This window comes from Vicugna pacos, chromosome 14, assembly GCF_048564905.1.
Source record: "Vicugna pacos chromosome 14, VicPac4, whole genome shotgun sequence".
Classification (NCBI taxonomy): domain Eukaryota; kingdom Metazoa; phylum Chordata; class Mammalia; order Artiodactyla; family Camelidae; genus Vicugna; species Vicugna pacos.
This window is the reverse complement of record NC_133000.1, coordinates 40959607-40979985: the sequence shown is the minus strand read 5'-3', so window position 1 is coordinate 40979985 and position 20379 is coordinate 40959607.

Sequence of the window (20379 nt, the reverse complement as noted above, 5' to 3'; positions counted from 1 at the left end):
TTACAGCAAAAAAAGCTGGGTACTTTCTGTGGGAAAAACAGGCCACTCTGTGTTAATAAATGTAAAGAAATAAGAAGTTAAATTTTGGTCTGTTCAAGGCCAAAGGCAAAATTTTTTTTCTTTTATTAACATATAAATATTACTTATATTGTATTAATTTATTGAAATTAAAGGAATCATAGACTAATACACTACACATGTCACATTTATACAAAAGACTGTCATAAATATATTCTTTACTATTATCACACATTTTATATTATCATACTAAAGTTTTGTGTAAGTACATACATATTCTCTTAATTTACATTTAAAGGTTGCCGTAGCATCACTGAGGCATGCTCAAGGAAGAATAGGAAAAACACAATGAAAAAAAAGAAAATGGAATTCACAAAAGAAAAGAGTATTAATGTGCTTTTTTGGTTTTAGATTATTGGTTTTGAGTTAACTGTTACAGAGCAATATTAATTACTTTGGGGAAAAGACAGAGTGTGTTGAGGAGATCTGGAGAAATTCTAAACACTTCCTTACCTGAATATTCCCATTTATATCTAAAATAAAATTTCTATTATTCCTGGCTTCACTATATTATACTAAAGTGATTTGTACACATCATTGGAATGAAGTTGAAACTTAATTTACTATGTTTAAATTTAAGATTCGTTTCATGCTGAGTGTCCATAGATACTCAAAAGCCAAAGCTTAGTTTCACAAATGCCCTTTCACTTTAAAAAAGAAGTTTCCAGAACTTACCTATCACAGTAAATACAAATTTAACTATTTAATTTATTTTAGTACATGTTTGTTTACATTTTATTGGGTTCTATAATATATAACTCAAATAATTTTAAAAATAAAATTTACATCCTAAAAGAAATTGATTTATGTATGCATGTATTCTACTTATGTTAAAAATCTCATGTTCAAAATATAAATTATGTTTAAAATATAAAATATGTTAAAATATAAGTATGTTAAAGTAACCTTAGTTGAATATAAAATGACTTGATATTTGGCTCACATTTTTAGTTACTTCATAAAAATGTTTATTTGTTCACACAAAATTTGAAGACAAATTGTATAAACTATGGTGATATTTGTGAGATTAAATAAAGAATTAATTAATTCAGAATATTAATGGATGAATGGATAGATACATAGTTAATAGATAGATGAATAGATAGGTAGAAATTTCAACAAAAAACCCTTAGGAAAAAATTAAGTAATTCTTATTTTGAAATTAAACTTCCAAGTGAAGATTGTTCTTAGCACATAATCAAAAATTTTGTTTCAGAATCATCCACATATTTAAAAATGTAAGTTTTAGACATGTATGACACATGTAGTATTTTTCCTTTGCAAATAAAAAAAGTTTATTTGGGATCTTAGGAACTCCAATCCGGGAGACACAGATACCAAAAGCAACTCACAGGTGTTCCTGAGGCATACAGTATTTTAACAATTTATAAATTCATATTGAATGTTTATCTTCCTCTCAGTATTTGGCAAAAGTACATAGAAAATTTCATCTAGTAAGTGTTGCACATTAATTTGTAAAATCAATTAAATGTGAAAAAGATAAATTTTATGACAATATACCAAAGAAAACAATAGTACAAATAACCAACTCAAAACCAGAAATGACATTTCTAAGTGCTGAATCAGAAATGTCAAGAATGTCTACTGTAAAATTGTAAAATGTTCAACAATATTGCTTTTCCACATTGAAGTATTTTCATATTTTTCACTTTCAATGTCTGATTTATTTGTTTGTTTGTTTTAGGCAGGTAGATTGCTTTCTCTGGTTTTCATACAATGAGCAAATAGTTTTCTTCCTGAGAAAAATAATACCGTCAGTCAATTGTTAAAATATTGAAAATTCAAAGATGTACAAAATACACTTTCTTATTCTTTGGGACACAATTATAACAAAATATCTCAATGTAGTGTATATGAAATCTCATTCTCTTCATAAATAAGGAGATCAAACTCTCCTGGGTCACTTTCTTCATTTACAAATGATGGTCTTATCTCCTTTAGTACAACCACATTCTGAACTTCATAAAATGCAAGCTATGAGCTGAATTACAGTGATAACCACCAAAAGAACTGAAATATTAGTGTAAGTGGAAAAAATACATTAACATGTACAAACATAAATAGTTTGGAAAGAAACAAAGAAGATACGAGAAGCTATTTCAACCTTCATCATGTTAACTGGTCCCATGGCTATTTTGACACTAAGTTTCCTTCCTCAACATTTTATTTTGGTCCTTTTGTTCTTGGGAAGACCAAAGTGCTGGGGTTCTTTCTCTTCTGTTTCCAAAGGATCTGAAATCTTGGTAGACTTGCCTGTACGGGATTTCTGTAATCTTCCCTTAACTGTCCAATAAATACAGCTCTACTAGAAAAGTCTAAGGAATTCCCTAGATTCTACCTACATCTTGCCTGACACATTATATAAATAAAAATTGTAATTTCTCTTCATATTGTCTCAATCACTGTAGCCAAAAAGTTATTTGTCCAGTGGAATTGTTAGGTAGTTAGATAAGTGGGGATATCTGGCAGATAAGGTGGAGGAGAGGGAAGATGGTCTGGAAGATGGTGTTATGCCCACCTCCAGCATAAAGGGTCATGACTTCTTCTAAATGAGTACCAGCAAACAACAAACAAACAAAAAACCTGGTTAAAATCTAACAGCCACGACTGCATGGTAGCAGAAAGGACTTAACTGGACATGACCAAAGTTCACTGCATATAATTAACATTGCAGTTTAGGCTCCCCCATGGGTTTTTCTGTGTATATGATGGGTAAGGACATGTGCAAAGGGGCCAAACATGACTAAGCATTCCAGGGACAAGAGCCACCAATCAATCAAAAGACCACCTCTAAGCAAGTGTGTAAGAGAAAAAGGAGACAAAAACCCTTGCTTTTTCCTCCCTTGGATCAGCCTGCTTCCCATTCTTGGGGGTATACTTTTCCTTTTCTTTCAAATAAATCTTTTAAAATCTTTAGCTACACAATTCACTGTCTCCTGGCTGCAAACTTGTGTTTTGGATGTGACAGAAAAACTGGATCTTTACCTTTTGTGGTAACAGAATGAGCTATCTATGCAAATGGTTGGTGGCTGCTTCAATTTCAAATTTCAGACAGTTTTATTTTTTAACTAGGTTCCCAAGAGGATGCATTTTTCCTTTAGTTTCTAAGACCTGAAAACCAGTAGATCCCCAGATGGAGTGGACCAAGTCAAAATTTTGTGATTGAACCAATAAATTTAACAGTTACAGATGCATTCCCAACTCTTCTTTAATTCTCTTTAAAATGCATTTTCATTATGGGAAGAAACAACATTATATATGGGCTGCTGCTTCAAAGCATGATATCATATCCTGTAAGAAACTACCTCAGATTTGTAAGGTTCTGTGTCCCCATCTGGCTCTTAAGTGAATCTTTAGAAAGCCCTTACAATGCCTCAGTAGTTTCCAGGCAATTTTTTCTGGAGAATTTAGAACATGATAAAATCAGGAAGTCCAGTATGTGTTGGTCTATATTGCCTTACTTAGAAACAGTATTGTGTGGAATCCGAAGAAGATGAAAAGGGCATTAGGTAAGTTGAAATACGATTTTTCGCTCAGAAAGCATGATGTATGGAGGAAATAAATCCATTTCCAGAATTTGTATCTCTAATACTGAGGAAATAAACATTGCCTACAATCTGTGATTTGGGGGAAATTGCATATCCTGTAAAATATTTATACCCTGTAAAATATAATACCAGGGACAAAAGATAGTTAATTGCTGCTAACCAGTTGGGTGCTCAGTTTTGGCCTTGCCTTGGTATGAGAAATGTATGTCATTGCATCAATGTGTAACTGTCATCCTGTTCCCATGGTCACTAGTTCGTCAGCCTATTGGGTAAACACAAGTGTGGCTGAGATAAAGGCTGACTGCAATCAACTGAGAGGGTCACACTGTTCACCTGATGATTGAAAATCTTCTATTTAGTGGGTACCCTGTGGTGGCATTCACAAGGATACATATTATATGTTTATACTCTTATACAAATAAATCCTATTTATTATGAGAAGTCCATTCACATGCTTTTGTTTAGCACTGCTTGTCACAATCTTCCAATCTTGCTTTCTCTAAGTCTTTGACCATCTAGTGAGTTATAATTATTGTCTAAAGTAATTTTTTTTTACTAATACTGATGACTGATTGCAAGTATAGACAGCATTATCATGAAGCAAGCCATCCAAAAGGGTATAGAATAGAGTTGAGGGAGCAAATCTGTAAAAAATGTGAGTTTCTCAAGTGCCTCACAGTATATTTAATAAAGTATGTACCTAGATACCACATTTCTTCAGACTGTGGCATTACCTCATCAGTTTATAACTTGGCCTTTAATTTACATTTTCATGTATGAAAATGACACTTGTGACTTTCCCCTTGTTTTGCCAAAGTTCACCTATATATTAGATTTTTTCTATTATAATTCATATTATAATATTTACATAGGCTTGTAACAGACAGAAAAGCATCCAAATTAACCCAATCTGTATGAGAAATCAAAGTACTTTTTCACGTATATGTTTCAATGATCTTTTTTCTTTCAATTATTTTTGGCCAGCATTCTAAGAAGCATTTCAATACTGTTCACATCTCCCTTCAGTTCAGAAACATGCTTTTCTTCTTTTGATATTAGTACTTAGTGTCTATTTTATTCCATTTTTCAAGTATTCATTCATAAAATATCTTTGAATATAATTTCTTTCCCATTGGCTCTAACTCCTTTTGAAACACTTTCTAATTATTATATTTATATATCATCTCTCTATTCATCCTTCTGTCAATTTAGTTTATATTCTGAGAATTATTTTTAAACCTATATTTGAAAACATATCTTTTTCTGTAATCTTTACTAATCATTTTGCTGCCATTTGTACTTGAAAATTTGAAGTTTCCATATCCACCTTTTCATTTATTTCTATCAGTTATAATTTCTTTTAACCTAACTTCTTATTTTTATGTTTTATTTATAAAATTCAGAATACATTCTCTAAGTTACTTCAAACTACAAAAAAGTCATTATATAAGTCTTTTGTGATTACTGATGCAGGAAATTTTACCCAATTTGTGATTATTATACACTCTCTCTTCCTTTTAGCAGTTTTTTGGTATAGTTGATCCATGTGTAGTTTTCCTACTGTTTTAGCCTGTTGACCAAATAATAGTCTAGTTACATTGCACTTTGCACCTCTTCTTATTTATTTAGGCAACGTTTAAATTCTTTCTTCATTTTCTAAGTTCAGGGCTTAAGTTATCTGCAAGGGCAAAAGAAAGCTTGAAACACACCCTGGATACTTCTTGTATCAGTAGATGGTTTCCTGTTGGAGTTAGTCATGGGAAATGCACCGTCCTCCAGGAGATATAGCTCAAGTTTCAACTTGTTCCATAGTTTAGGGATGCACAAGGTCCTTACATAAATTACCTGACTGCAAGTACTACTAGCAGACTAAGTTAGCATACTGTTTTTTCATGTATTTTTACTTGGTTTTCTACTGTTTTACCACACTTAAGGAGGGCAACTAGGAGGTTACAGTTCAGGTTTCCTACCATCTATACTCAAATCTGTAATTTATCTCTTTTGATTCTGGAGTATGTATATTTTCTTTATTATTCAATTGAGTCTATGAAATTATAATAAAGTGTGATAGAAATTTGAAAAAAATATTTCTCCGGATTCATTATACCTGTTTACACATTATAGGTGCCATTAACCATTTTCCCCATGAAAACAGTCATTTGTGTGAACTAGAAGGCATTAGTTTTATGATTCACTTTAAAATATTTTTAATTTTTGTCTTACTTTCCATAAAGATATATTATTCTATTGAGAAATAGATAGAGACCAAATATATATTTTCAACTTCATTGAAATTTATTTCTGGGAGATTACCCTCAAAACATTATGTGATAGAATTAAAACTCTTAGAAAGTTTAAATATAAGGAGCTTTTGGAATGCATTAAGAAATGAGGTGCTTAATGATTTAAAAAAATATTTGGGGACAATTTTGATGTATTGCCACCATTAAATATTTCAAATATTTGATATTGGTGTCTTGCTTTATTAATAAAATTTTAATGTTAAATGGGGGATTCCTGTACCCTCAAATGGAATAAATGCAACCTATTAAAATAAATTATTCAGAAGTAAAAAAGCCATTTTATTAAAATTTATAAAACTTTACTTATGAATATATTTTATTTGTAGAATAATAGAAAAATTATTTTTAGTCTCTTAAAAATAAGAATTAAATCAATGTATTGATTTAGATAAATTTGATTGATTCCCCTAACTTCCATCACCATGGTGGTCTGCAATTTTAGTCATGAAAAACCCTGCATTTTATATCACTATTTTTTAAATAATAATCTCTAGTTGATAATTCAAAAGTTAATAGGAAAACATTTCTAATAGCCATTTGCAGAAATTAATGAATAGGTGCAAATACTTTATTACAATTAAGAAATATTTTTTGTAAATATATTCTACATAAAAGACACTTGGAGAGCCTTAGAATTAATGACTGAAATTTATAGCCACTTTTATTAAGTATAAACTGGGGAAGTGTTCAGCACTTAAATTTATTATTCTGTAATGAAATTATAGTTCATTTAAGGAGTGTAGTTATATTTTGAATCATTGGAATGTGCAATTTATAACCTATTTCAAACTTTTAATATTCGCCTATACTATATTAAGTTGTCAGAAAGTTAAAGCAAGACACTATGGGTGTTATATAGGACAGTTTACCAAATTCACTGTTACCAGTGACTGGGAAGAAGGGAAGATCCAGAATTCCAAAATTTTCCTGTGGAAGATTTTATTTCATTAATTTTCACTTTATGTGAGAAATTTGCTGGTTTGATCAGGTATAACCTGAAAAAAATGAATTTAAAAACAATTTTGGTCAGGTACTAACAATTATACTGATAAAAACGTTTAAGGAAACTATTTTATGAATAATAAGTCAAAATTAAAACTAAATTCATAGTGTTTCTAAATAACTCAAAACTATTTATTACAAAATATTTTTCTCTGCGTATAGATTCTTAGGGGTTAAATTCAGCTTGAATTTTACTTTACCTGCTATAAAAATTCTTTAAATGGCCTTCAGTGTCTCAAACCAAAATAAATCTCATCATGCCGTTTTGTTTTTAGATATTTCCGTCTATCTTTTCATATGTTATTCCCTACTGATGATACAAAGATAAGTAAGGCATCACTAAATCAAATAAAAAAGACAGTAAGTAAGTGGGTATATGAGAGGAATTTGCACATCACTGTGTGGCACCATCTAAGGCCATCAGAGAAGTATAAAATGCATTGGTACAAGGATCAAAAATTAGATTAAAGGTGTTTAGAGGTAACTAATCAGGGTTCCTTGAGAAGGTGGCATGTGAAATAAAACTTGAAGCATAGACAGAACGTTAAGGGAGAAAGGAGGAGGCATTAATCCAGAGGGAGTATCAGGAGGAAAGGCTCAGTGGCAGCTGGAGTTTGGAACGAGTCCAAGTACATGAAGGAAATATTATATAACACTTGCACAGTAAGAATTTGAGACATTCACTGTATATCCACCCAGAGTATTTTTACTTTACTTGTATAGGCCAATGGGGAAGCCCTGTGCAAACGCAGCTTCAGAAAGATTATATTGGCAGCTATGTTTAGGATGAATGAGCACAAATGGAAATCACTTTTCAGTAGTTTTCAGTAAGCTGTACATAATTGGGATCCACACTGATTTGTTGGTAGTGGCCTTGGAAATAATGAAACAGATGAGACTTAATAGAGACAAACTATACATAATTGGGCAATTAGCTGCAGAATGAGAAAGAAAGGAACAAAAGTGGTTATTTCCAACACATGTGACTCTAGATTTATTTTTATTATCACCAAGCTTAAATAATAATTTCCAATGACATTTGTGACATTTGCTTTTTGTATATTAGACTGTGTTAGAATTTTCTGGATAAAGGGAACCAAGAGGAATATATATATATGATAAATAATTTATGTATTGGAGTAATATAGTAGTATAATATCTTTAGATACTATACATTATATAGCATCTATACATATAATACAGTGTATTTTACATATGTGTATATAAAGGTATTTATTATAAGAAATTAGCTCATGCAATTATTGAAACTAAGTCCCACAATCTGTTGCCTGCAAGCTGGAGACCCAGGAAAGTTGGTAGTGTAGTTCTGGGAACCATTGTCCCAGTGGTCTAAGTCTTAGTCTGTGAAGACAGGAGAAGTCGCATGTCTAGCTCAAGCAATCAGGCAGAGAGAGCAAATTCTCCTTTTCTCCATCTTTTTGTTCTATTCAGGCCCTCAGCGAATTAGATGGTGCCCACCCACACTAAGGAGGGTGATCTACTTTCCTCAGTTGACCAGTTCAAATGCTAATCTCATCCAGGAACACCATCAGAGACATACCCAGAAATAATATTTAGCCAAATATCTACACACTCCACGATCCAATCAAGCTGACACATAAAATCAACCATGACACCATAATTAGATTAAAAGTGTACTGCCTACTTTTCAACTATTCCTAGTTGTATTTTTGTAATTGATTTCTTAGTTTTACTGTAATCAGATATCTCACTCTACATAACTTAAATCCCTACAAATTTGTTGACTGTGACTCAGTATGTGGTCAATTTTGGTAAGTATTCTATATATACTCAAAAATAATTATTCCTCAGTTATTGGATGCATCACTCAGTATATGTCAATTAAGGTTAAGTGTGTTAATCATCATGTTCACATCTTCTACATCTCTATTTAAGGCTACTTGCTCTGTTTCTCAGAGAAGTGTTGAAAATATGTCACAATTATTGTAAGTTTGTCTACTCATACTTTCAGATAGAGTTACTTTTATGTGATAGATTTTGACACCATGAGATTAGTTACATACACATTTAGATTTATTTTCCTGTGGATATATCTTTTTATCCTTATAAAGCATCCCCTTTTATCTCTAGTAATATATCTTCTTTAAAGCATACTTTTACTAGCATTGATAGAGCTATCTCAGCTTTCTTTTGGTTTCTGTTTGCAGAGTAAATCTTTTCCCATGTATTTACTTTTGACATTTCCATCTACTTATATTTTAGGCATGTCTCTTATAAGAGACCTAATTATTATTTAATTCATTCCAACAATCTTAGTTTTGAATCTTTATAAGATCAGAGGTAGTATCTGTCTTCTTTATAACATACTTTGTGTCTAGCAGCATATTTTACATCTAAGAAATGCTAATAAATATTATTGAAATAATAGCTAAATAAATGAATAATGAACTCTCAATTTAGTTAGCTTTTATCACTTCCTTTATGTTTTTTTTTCATTCTAGATAGTAGTCAGTTCTCCCCATCTGTTCCTAAATTGTTTAAAGGCAATTATTTTATCAAATAATTTATCTTTATTCTATATAATATTGAGATAATATCTATCTATCCATCCAACTATCTATGTATTTATCCACATATACATACATATGTATATATCCACATATTTGAATATGTGCACATCCCATTTCTTATCCCAGATCCCTATGGAGTTTCAAAATTATTAGCAGATTTAGGTAGTGATGTTTAGGTTCATATATTCATAAAATCTACTCACTACTGGTATTACATAACATACTTTTATAACATATACTGCGTACTAGTTATAGAATAAGTTAATGTAAAACTATGCTCTCATGTATCATAATCCAAGCACTGAATTTCCCTGTTGAAATCTCCCAGGCATAGTAAAATAGAATAGCATATTCTTTTGGATAGTCAATTAATCTGAAATTTCAGGAAACCTCATGAGAGCCTAAGAAAGAATAAGAAAATAATTCTTTCTTCTAAAGGACGTGAAGTGGTTCATTATATACTGGATAACATTTGAGTCTTAATGGAGACATTGGAACTAGTTCATATTTAAGACTATGATGATGAATTCAAATCTAAAAATATTTTAATTAATTTGATTTGATAAAGCTATCTTACACAGTTGCAAATTTACTTTTCTATTTAAAAAACAGTAATACTTGTGTATAATTTAGAAACATTCAATGTGTATGGAATTTGGACATGGCATACACATGTATCATTTATATTTTGATTGCATTCTAAGTGCCAACAAGGTGTTGTATTCATGAATAATTCAAACCATCTAAAAGAATAGGCTTTTTACATTCCATTCCAGAGTTCTATTTTTCAGACAGGATGTCTTAACAATGTAAAACATATGTCACTGATGGAATATGATTAGAAATACACTGTGATCTGACAGTTAACAATTATTCCCTTATGTATGATTCTTTCAGGTTATATAAATGATATAAAAGATGTACAGTAGCTCAAAATGTAAGCCACAGAAACTTAAAAAGTAAGCAATATGCATAATATTTTTTGTATGTAAGATAAAAAATTGAAGTATAGGAGAATAGTATTTTAGCCAATTAATGCAATGGATTTGATAAGCAGAACGAAAAACTTATTACAAGAAAAGTGCACTAAAATATGGAAAGTGAACTCTAGTTTAAGATGCTTATTCTTCATTTTCTTAAGCAAAGTATCCAGATATTAAAGAATATATTTTTATACTTAATTGAAGTTCATGATTTTCTTCAGTCATAATAAATTTGTCTCTGTGCTTTTAAATTTTCCTACTAAAGAACAAAAAAGATTTATAAAAAATAAAATTTAAAAATAAATTTAAACAGGAAAAAATTATATTTTTCCAACTGTAGTATGTAATCCCAGGGTAGGCAAAATCCAGAAATTAGTAAATGTACATATATATTTTTAGTTAAGCAGTAGTTAATCTGAGTTCAGATATTTAGATATTGAAAACTATTTAATTATAGAGGAAATATAAACAACAATTTGGGAACTTTCACTTGACATGTTCTCAATTACTGATTACTTTTCTAAGCCAGTTTCTTTGGGCCAATAAGAATGTCTAACTCAAGACTGACTATTTTGACCAGATTGACAGACTACGTTTTAGTAACTTACTTACTTCATATTCCATTTTTCATTTGTAATACCATGTTCTCTTTGTTACACTAAATAGTATATATGATATTCAGTGCAAATAATTGTTTACAAATACATATTTATAAACAAATTATATTGTAATTTGTCATTATACACATTGTAATTACATACATAATTACCGTGTTATTTGTACATGTGTAATTTCAAAATATATTAATGAATAATGTATTACTTCAATAGATATGTCTTTCACATAATTTATAACTGAAAGAAGTAAAAATAATTGAAAAGTGCATGTAACTGAAAGCATACAAAGTACAAGTAAATCTTCCTTCCACTCCTGTACCCCTACCAAATGAATCACTTCCTAAAAGACATTTTCTATTTTTCTTGCATTATATATGTTTATAGATATTCTCTATATATGCAAATAATATGTATACTAATTTTATTGTAATGTACAATATGCAATTTTGCACCTTGATTTTTTCCACTTATTAACATACATTAGAGCTTGAACTGCTTCATTCTTTTCAATTTGATACTACTCCATTTGGGACTGTCCCGTAATTTACTTGACTGTATTATATTGAACATTATTTAGATTGTTCCTGAAACCTAATGTTGAAACAAATGCCCTTATACTTCTGTAAGTATATTTGTGAGTATAGCCTAAACTCTACAAGTTGCACGGCTGAAGGGAATGCATTATTCATTTGGCAGATTTTGCCAATAATTGGTCGCAAAGACTAGATATATTATTTTTAGACCACAGTAATCTAACACTGATGTCAATCAAATACTTTAAAATGGCATTTCACTGTTCTTTTAATTTTTATTTACCTCATTATTAGTGAGTATGAACTGGTGGTGTGTGTTAAAGAGGCATTTTTGTTTCCTACTTCATTTTCTTTAAACACTTTATTCTTTTCCATACCCATTTCTCCCAGGGCTTTTCACTCAAGTTTTGTTGATTTATAATACATATGTGTGTACTGTGTTGCAATTACGTATTCCACTGTCATTTATGTTTTACATTTCTGCCTGATACTGTTTTTCATGTAGAATTTTTTAAATGTAGTTGAATTTATCAAGTTTTCTGTTGCTTTTGCAGCTTGAATTTGATCATACTTTAAAAAAAAAAAAAACTTATGCCTAACTTTTAATGTTTCTTCTCTCAGTAAAAATGTTTGATTTAATATTGCTATATCTAGAATGTATTTTATAAAGGATTATATTGAATATTACCAGGTATCTTTCTAGTATGATAATCATATGATTTTTATTTTTCCTATATTCAACACAGTAATATTTTAAAAGATATTTCTTAATATTAAGGTATCATTTCACTACTGATATGAAACTGGTTTTGTTACATTGAATTATATGTTAATTCCTATTCATTTGTGTTTACAAATACCAGGTGGATGTGGAAACTCTTTTCACCTGGCTTTATGTTTTCATCATTCAATTTAAAACCTTTGGCTTAACTTTATCACTTTATTTAATATTTGTCAAGAGAGGAGTAAATTACCTTACTGATGATGCTCTTAGTTTGGGTCCCTTCAAAAGGAAAGCCCCAGGAAAAGGCCCTCAGGCAAGAAATTGAGCTGGCTAATTGTCCTAGGGAGCTGCAATGAGCATTTGGGAGATTAGAAAAGTAAATGACAAACAACCAATTAAAAATATATATGCATATTTATATATATAAATATATATATTTTATATGGAGAGTGTGTGTGGAGAAGAAGGAACCCTCCTACACTGTTGATGGGAATGTAAGTTGGTGCAGCCACTATGGAGAACAGTATGGAGGTTCCCTAAAAAACCAAAAAATAGAGTTACCATATAATCCAGCAATCCTATTACTGGACATATATCTGGAAAAAACTCTAATTCAAAGATAACACACCCCAATGTTCAGAGCACCACTATTTACAATACCCAGGACATTGAAGCAGCCTAAATGTCCATTGACAAATGAATGAGTAAAGATGTTAGATAAATATATATATATATATATATATATATATATATATATATACACACACAATGAAATATTACTCAGCCATAAAAAGAATGAAATAATGCCATTGGCAGTGACATAGATGAATCTAGAGATTATCATATTAAGTGAAGTCAGACAAATATAAACATCATGTGATATCACTTATATGTGGAATCTAAAAAAAATGATACAAACTTATTGACAAACTGGGAAGAGACTCACAGACATAAAAACAAACTATGTTTACTAATGGAGGAAGGGGTGGGGGGCATAAATTAGGAGTTTGGGATTAACATATATACATATTAACATATATACATATATATACTATATATAAAACAGATAAACAACAGGGACCTACTGTATAGCACAGGGAACTAGATTGAATATCTTGTAATATCCTATAATGAAAAAGAATCTGAAAAAGCATATGTATGTACATGTGTAACTGAATCACTTTGCTGTACACCTGAAACTTACATAACATTGTAAATCAACTATATTTCAATAAAATTATATAAATAAATATGTATATAATTTTATATAAATAAAATTTATACATATAAAATTATTTATTTTATATAAATGCATATAAAATTATATTTATTTATTTATATAATTATACACACACACACACACACACACACACACACAAAAGTTTGCCACTGCTGTGAGTGAGTGGGGCTTAATCTTCCTGAGAATCTTTAAAACATCTTAGAATCATCTCACTTGGGCACAAAAGAGGAAATAGTTACTGCCTTTATTCACCTAGTTGTTAACAACAATCCTGTTTTAAGCCCCTAATGTTCAAGATTGCTTACGTGTTGGTGTTAAGTGGATTCCCAGGGGCATTCAACATAGATTATAGAAGGGAATTTCTGGGACTTTATGTGGTAGGCTGGAAAATGCTCAGCCTGAGACACTATCCATTTTATCTGTAAAGCTTCTCAGAAGGCTCCTTAGAAGTAGTTGCTTTAGCAGTTCTAGGGTCAAGAAAGATCCTCAGAATGTACAGCGTACCAGAAGGTGTCCAATGCTGTCAACTATTTTACCACTTAGCTAGATTAAGGCTAGCCAGCACAGAGCCTCTTCAGGGTGGTAGCCTGATCTCTTAAATGACACAATACCTGTCAATTTTAACAGAAAAAGAAAAACTGGTTCTTCTCCAGCAATAGGAGACATCCCCAAGGGAATGGTGAACATTCATCATGTTTTCTCAACCGATTATCCTAAATTTCTCTCACTCTTGGCCTTTATTTGGCTGGCCAAGATTGCTTACCAAGTGGATTGATCCAGATTTTCTTTCCCAAAAGTTATGAGCCCTTATTTGTCTTACCCTTGGCCTTCTGTGATTGTTGCAATTGCTCAAATGCAGTTAAGACAAGGTAGGAAAGAACCAAGAGAAATCCCAGTTAATTCTCCAGTTTCCAGAGGCACTCTTACCTTCCCCCACCATGTAGATTATGGCTCTATGGTAACTGGTTGTTACCCTGCTCAATACAGTAACTCATTATTTATTGATTTATTTAGTTCTGATTGTTAGTCAGAAGGATGAGACCAAAGTGGCAAAGTGGTAGTCATAATTTCAATTTCTTTGGAACCTCTACCTAGAAGTATTTTGTCAGTGGGAGAAGAATCACTAATTCAACAGAGGCTACAATAGTGAGGGCAGAAACCACAAATTCTCGAAATTAATTTTTAAAAGTTAGTTATTGTAAAATAAACCCATATGACTTCCATATTCTATTCCTATTAGGGACATATCGCTATTTATGAGACACTGACAATATACTGCATATCCATGGATTTATGTTCCCAAGCTAGTGGCTCAGCTGAGCCTTCAATGTCTATTTCACTCTTTTATTAGGCTAGTTATTTCAGATACTTGGAATCCATTGTAAGACCAGTGGAAGCCACGATCATATGCCCACACTGGCTTCGTCTTTGCTGTAAAGTGAATCCCCCAGTCTGAGTCAATGTTATTTAAATACACATGCCAGTTGATCAGACATTTGTGTTGGGGTGTGAGATGCTCATGGTCAGGAAAGGCAAACATATCTGGAGATGATACCAGTTCTATTAAGGAGAAATCACTGCTTCCTTGAGATTGAAAAAATATCCCTCCAAGGTAATCTACATGCCAGCAAGAGACTGGCTTAGCTCGTCCAAGAAGAGTACATGCTAAGAACTTGGCATTAGTCTCAGTTGCTGACACTTTGCAATATATTCTGCAGTGTCAGTATCTAGAACAGCCTTGGTAAGACAGAACTTATGGTGTTGAGCCCGTGCTTGGCCATCACTACTGCCAGCATGGCCAATTTGTTTATATCCCCATTGTGTCAGCATTGAAGTGGCTGAAAGTTAAGCTGACTGACTTCTAGAGAGTGAGTCATCCAGGCCACTTAGTTTCTGAGTTCTTCTTGTAGAGGTCATTGACAAAATACAAAAATGATAAACTTTGTCCTCACTCTCATATGATACACATGTCTCTTCCTCAGACTTCTTCTCACTCCGCTTTCTAAGTTTGTTCCTTCTCTGTTACTAACTAATGTCTCTAGCTAATTGCTAATACCCAGAAGTCAATGTGCATCTGAAATTCAGGCTACTTCTCTACTTTATCTCCTTTTACAAAGTGAACAAGAAGGGTACATGTTCAGCCATCCCCTCTGGGGGGATTTTTTTTTTTTGCATGGTCCTTTAGGACCACTCTTGAGTAAGATTTTACTGTGGAAACAGTGTATCTATTGCATTTGAGTCTTATTACTGTTGAAGACTGAGAAGAAATAATTTCCCAGGTCAGTAGTTATATAGCAAGTGCTAGAGGGTGTGTTGTTCTGCTCCAGCAAATATGCTACTTCTAACGTGACAGCTGTGAGTGAGACAGCCATTTGGTAAGAGTTTTGGTAGTTCATCATGGGTCACTATCTAGTTGGTTTTTCTAAAGCCAAAAAAAAAAAAAAAAACTAAATGGGGAGAATAAAGACAATGCCCTTGACTACTTTCAATCTTTGATTGAGGCACTCATTTCTTTCCAACTTTCCAAGGTACAATGTTACTTTAGATGATTATCTTGGCCAAGATGGAAGAGCATCAGGGATTCCAACTGCCCTGCTAACTGTTATGACCCTTATTCCACAGGTCAGGTAACAAATGTGATGGGAGTAATATAAGATAGTCACACTTGTCATATAATAATGATCTAAAAATAAGGAATAGAAGAGACAATATCCTCTTTACAGAGTCTTGGACTTGGTGTCAACTGAGATCCCTTCTGGGTGAAACCAAGTTTCCTATCATTAGGAAACTGATAACATAATGTCTATGTCTTAATACTCAAAGTTATTTGAACTGTGTCCTAAATTAATAAACTGACTCAATGATTTCACTATGCAGGGATTTTTTTTTAAATAAGAATATGGCAAACTAATAGCATTTATTATAAATTGATGTTAGACAAACATGTATATCAGGCATGGATCTAGATCAGTTTGGAACATTATGGCCAATACTAAAGGACTAAAAATGAATTTAGGAATTGTAATGTTAATGATGCATTTGCATGAAACTGGTTTCGATTTAAAGACAAGTAAAACAATGTTTTGTAAAAGAAAATTCTAAAATACATAATTAAATATATTCTTAAAATGTCTTCATAGTATATAGATAATAATCATACAAAAGTAATTTAATAAGATACTAATTAAGATTCAATTTTATACTTGAAAATGAAAATTAATAATAAGAATATAGTTAACACTTTTTTCATTATCACCATGTGAAGTCTAATTAAAATTCTCATTTAATGATGTTTTTAAAAAATTATTCATATACACCAAGAAAAAATATCATTTTAATATATTCTTTTTAACAAGATGCTATAATAAACATTTAAAAAATCTCTTTAAATTGACCCAAATCCACTATGTAAAATATTTTGTCATTTACTTAATATATAAAGCACTATTATACTTTTCTAAATGTCCAAATTAAAAAAAAAAATTAAAGTGCTGACTTTGATTTTACACAAGCACAGGAAAAGGCAAAATAACAGCATTTTAATTTTACAAAAAAAATTTGATATGAGTTTGATGCTTTCATACCCAGGCAGAAACTATTTGTCAAGAAGCCAGAAGCTATGGTTTTAGGATTTTAAATGTTTTTTTCAAAAAATAATTTGTAAATAGAAATATGAACTGCTTTTCTCTTTCCATTATAAATACTAGAATACATGCTTAACATGTAAATGAACATCTCATTCATATCATTTCTATAAAAGTTTTCAGTAGAGCCTCAAAGCTGCTGAATACAGGTTTAATTTCAAATTTCATTTCTTTCTGAATTGCACCATCCTTAAGCAATGCATCATCATCACAGGTCATTGCTCAGATGAAATTAATCTGATAAAACACCTGTGTGACAGAGAAAATGATATATTAGTGTGATTCATCATTAATGAACATCATCAGCCCATGATCTATTAGTGTATTGCTCAAAAGATGGTGTCATTAGGAGTGAGTTCCTAGTGTTAAATTATGGTGTTGAAGGCAATATCTAGAGCTTGGCATAACCCATAAGGCTGCAAGTAGATGTGCCAATACAAAATCCAATTCCGCAGAACTTTCTTTTTTCTTTCTGGTTTAGAAGTGTCAGATTTGCATCTCTACTAAGAAGGTTTACTATCCTAGGGCAAAATTAAGTTTGTCCTCATTATTCATCTACTATTAATTGCTTATCTATCCTCTATAAATTATACCAGTTATGGGGCTGACTCATAGGTATCACCAGTGAGAAATACTAACAACATTTTATTTGAAAATGAAATGAAGAGGAATTTGCAGTATCTGTGAAAAAATTATAACCTTTCAGAGTTGTTTTGTGAAGCACTTTCTTAGGCTTAAATGTGGCACAAACTATATTTCACTTTACCCAGCTCATGAGATCGAGATTTGAAATTGTCCTGAAATGGCTTTGTTAAAGTGATCCAACCAGGAAATTTGAAGTTCCTAAAAATAAAAGTAAGTGTGTATATACAACAGAATTTTAAATAAGAGATTGATAAATAGGTAATAAATCTTATGAATTCAGAATCTGAATAGATTATTTTTAATATAAACTTGATGAATTTTCTCATTTAGATGAAAATGACCCTAAAATGTGACTGGATATTTAAAAATTATGATATTTGGAACAGATATTAAAAACTACTTTTTATCAAGAATGTTTGTTCAGTGAGGCAAAAGTTTTTATCTGTTTAATTCATTGTTTTATGCCCTGGATAGAATAGAGACCAGCAAATGTTAGGCACTCAAGGTTTTCTTTAACTAACTCAATTAACTTAAATAAGTGATGAAACAGATTTTGACTCCACAGATCATATATGCATTTTAATAACTTCTGTATACATGTGTTTTTGAATGATTTAAATGATTCTCCTTCAAATATTAAAAGTACTTTGCTGATATTGTCATTCATTTGCATATCAATATCAAAAGATAAATATACTCATATTTTTTATTGTAGTTTCATACATTAAGAAACTGCCAGATACAAATTTGCAATAGTCTAGACATGCATAATGTGAGAGTAAAACTTGTATGAAAATGATTCATAGTATAAGCAAGAACTATTAACTAAACTCATCCGGACCTTCAACAAACAAAATGGTATGACCTCATTTTCCTCCTTTCTCCCCATTAAGCACAATTAGAAACCCTTGAAAGAACACCAGATACAAACATGGAAATTTCTGAAAACTGGTAAGAAGGAGAATAAGTGGTTTGGGATACCAAGATTGGAGAAACAGCATAGTGTCCCCTATCCACAAGGATGCCTTCTCAATTTTGCATTTCCCCACCTTCAACTTAATGACTGAAGGCAGCCCAGGTAGGTCTATTCCTCCCCAGAGCAAATGGGAGCCTTGCAAAAACGCCAGGCAAGCTTAAAGGATGGGAAGATCTTCTAACAGTAAGTAGCCACAGGAGACCTCCTCCTTCCCCACAAAGCATGAGACTACCCCTCTGCCAGGGTGATACCAAGGCAGATGCCACTGGCAAGAGAGCCTACAATAAGCAGGCTGATCTGGAAGACTTACAGGCCTTGAGATTCCCTCCCTACCCCTCACCAGAAGACATGAAGGTAGGCAGGATGGAGCCCGGGTAAGGACCAGTCAGGACAAGTAGCCCAGCCCAGAAGTGCCCTCCTCCCTCACAAGCAGGGGGTCCCATGACAAGCGCCTGGCCAGGGAAACCCTCCCAGGCTGGCTACTCTCTTCCCCTCTGGGGAGACTCTGGGATGAATAAGCAGGAGGAAATGGCGAGAGTGACCGAGTCATAGATGGAAGCCTTGCCCAGAAAGTTCCTTTGCCCCACCAGGTTGGATATTCCCCTTCTTTATCCAGAGACACCAAAGCAGCTGCAGGGCATTGGTAAAGGAATACCCCACCCCCATCCAAGTCTCTTCATCTCCCCGAGCCTTTCTAGGACTGTCTCCCCCATGGAGATGCTCCTGAAAGTCCAACCTGGATGAGCCCTTCTGCCCCTTCAGGGAGTACCAGCAGGGATGAACAGATGTCCTGCTGACATCAGAAAAACCAAGCTGACCAAAATAGAACCACAAAGGATCTGAAAATGAAACTGCCTTTAGAACTACACCCCACAAAAGTAGGCCAGGATATGCAAGCTAAACCTATACAAAGTGATTGTCTTCTAAAATAAATGATTTCCTTACGACCTAGAGTATTCTAACAAAACAACCAAAAAACAAAACAAAACAAAACAAAAAAAGCAGGGTGCAATTAAATCACTTATCCTACCAAGAACCAAAAAAACATACTTTTAAAAAGAAAAGACAGTGAACTGACACAAATATTGTGATTAATCAGATACTTGGAATTATCTGCCATCTTAAAATTCTTCCACAATCAATTACATATTTTCTTGAAACAAATGAAAACATAGAAAATCGTAGTGAGAAAATGCAAGTTCTAAAAAAAGGGACAACTGGAAATTATAGGACTGAATTGTACACTAACCAGATTTCAAATATGTCACCTTGATTCTCATCCCGGATAGAGCTTTTACACCTGATGTACCCCTGTCCGGGATGCTCTTCCTCTTCTTCCCCCCATTTCCATCTCTTTGCAAGACTGGCCCTTTCAACTTTCAGTATAAATATCAGCTTTCAGCATCTCTCGTAGTCATCTTGTGAGCCTACTTGTCTGTTTTGTTTGCATGTCTTTTTTCTACCTCCGGATACAATTTGTTTCCTCTGTAACACTGTTCTCATTGGTAGTTAT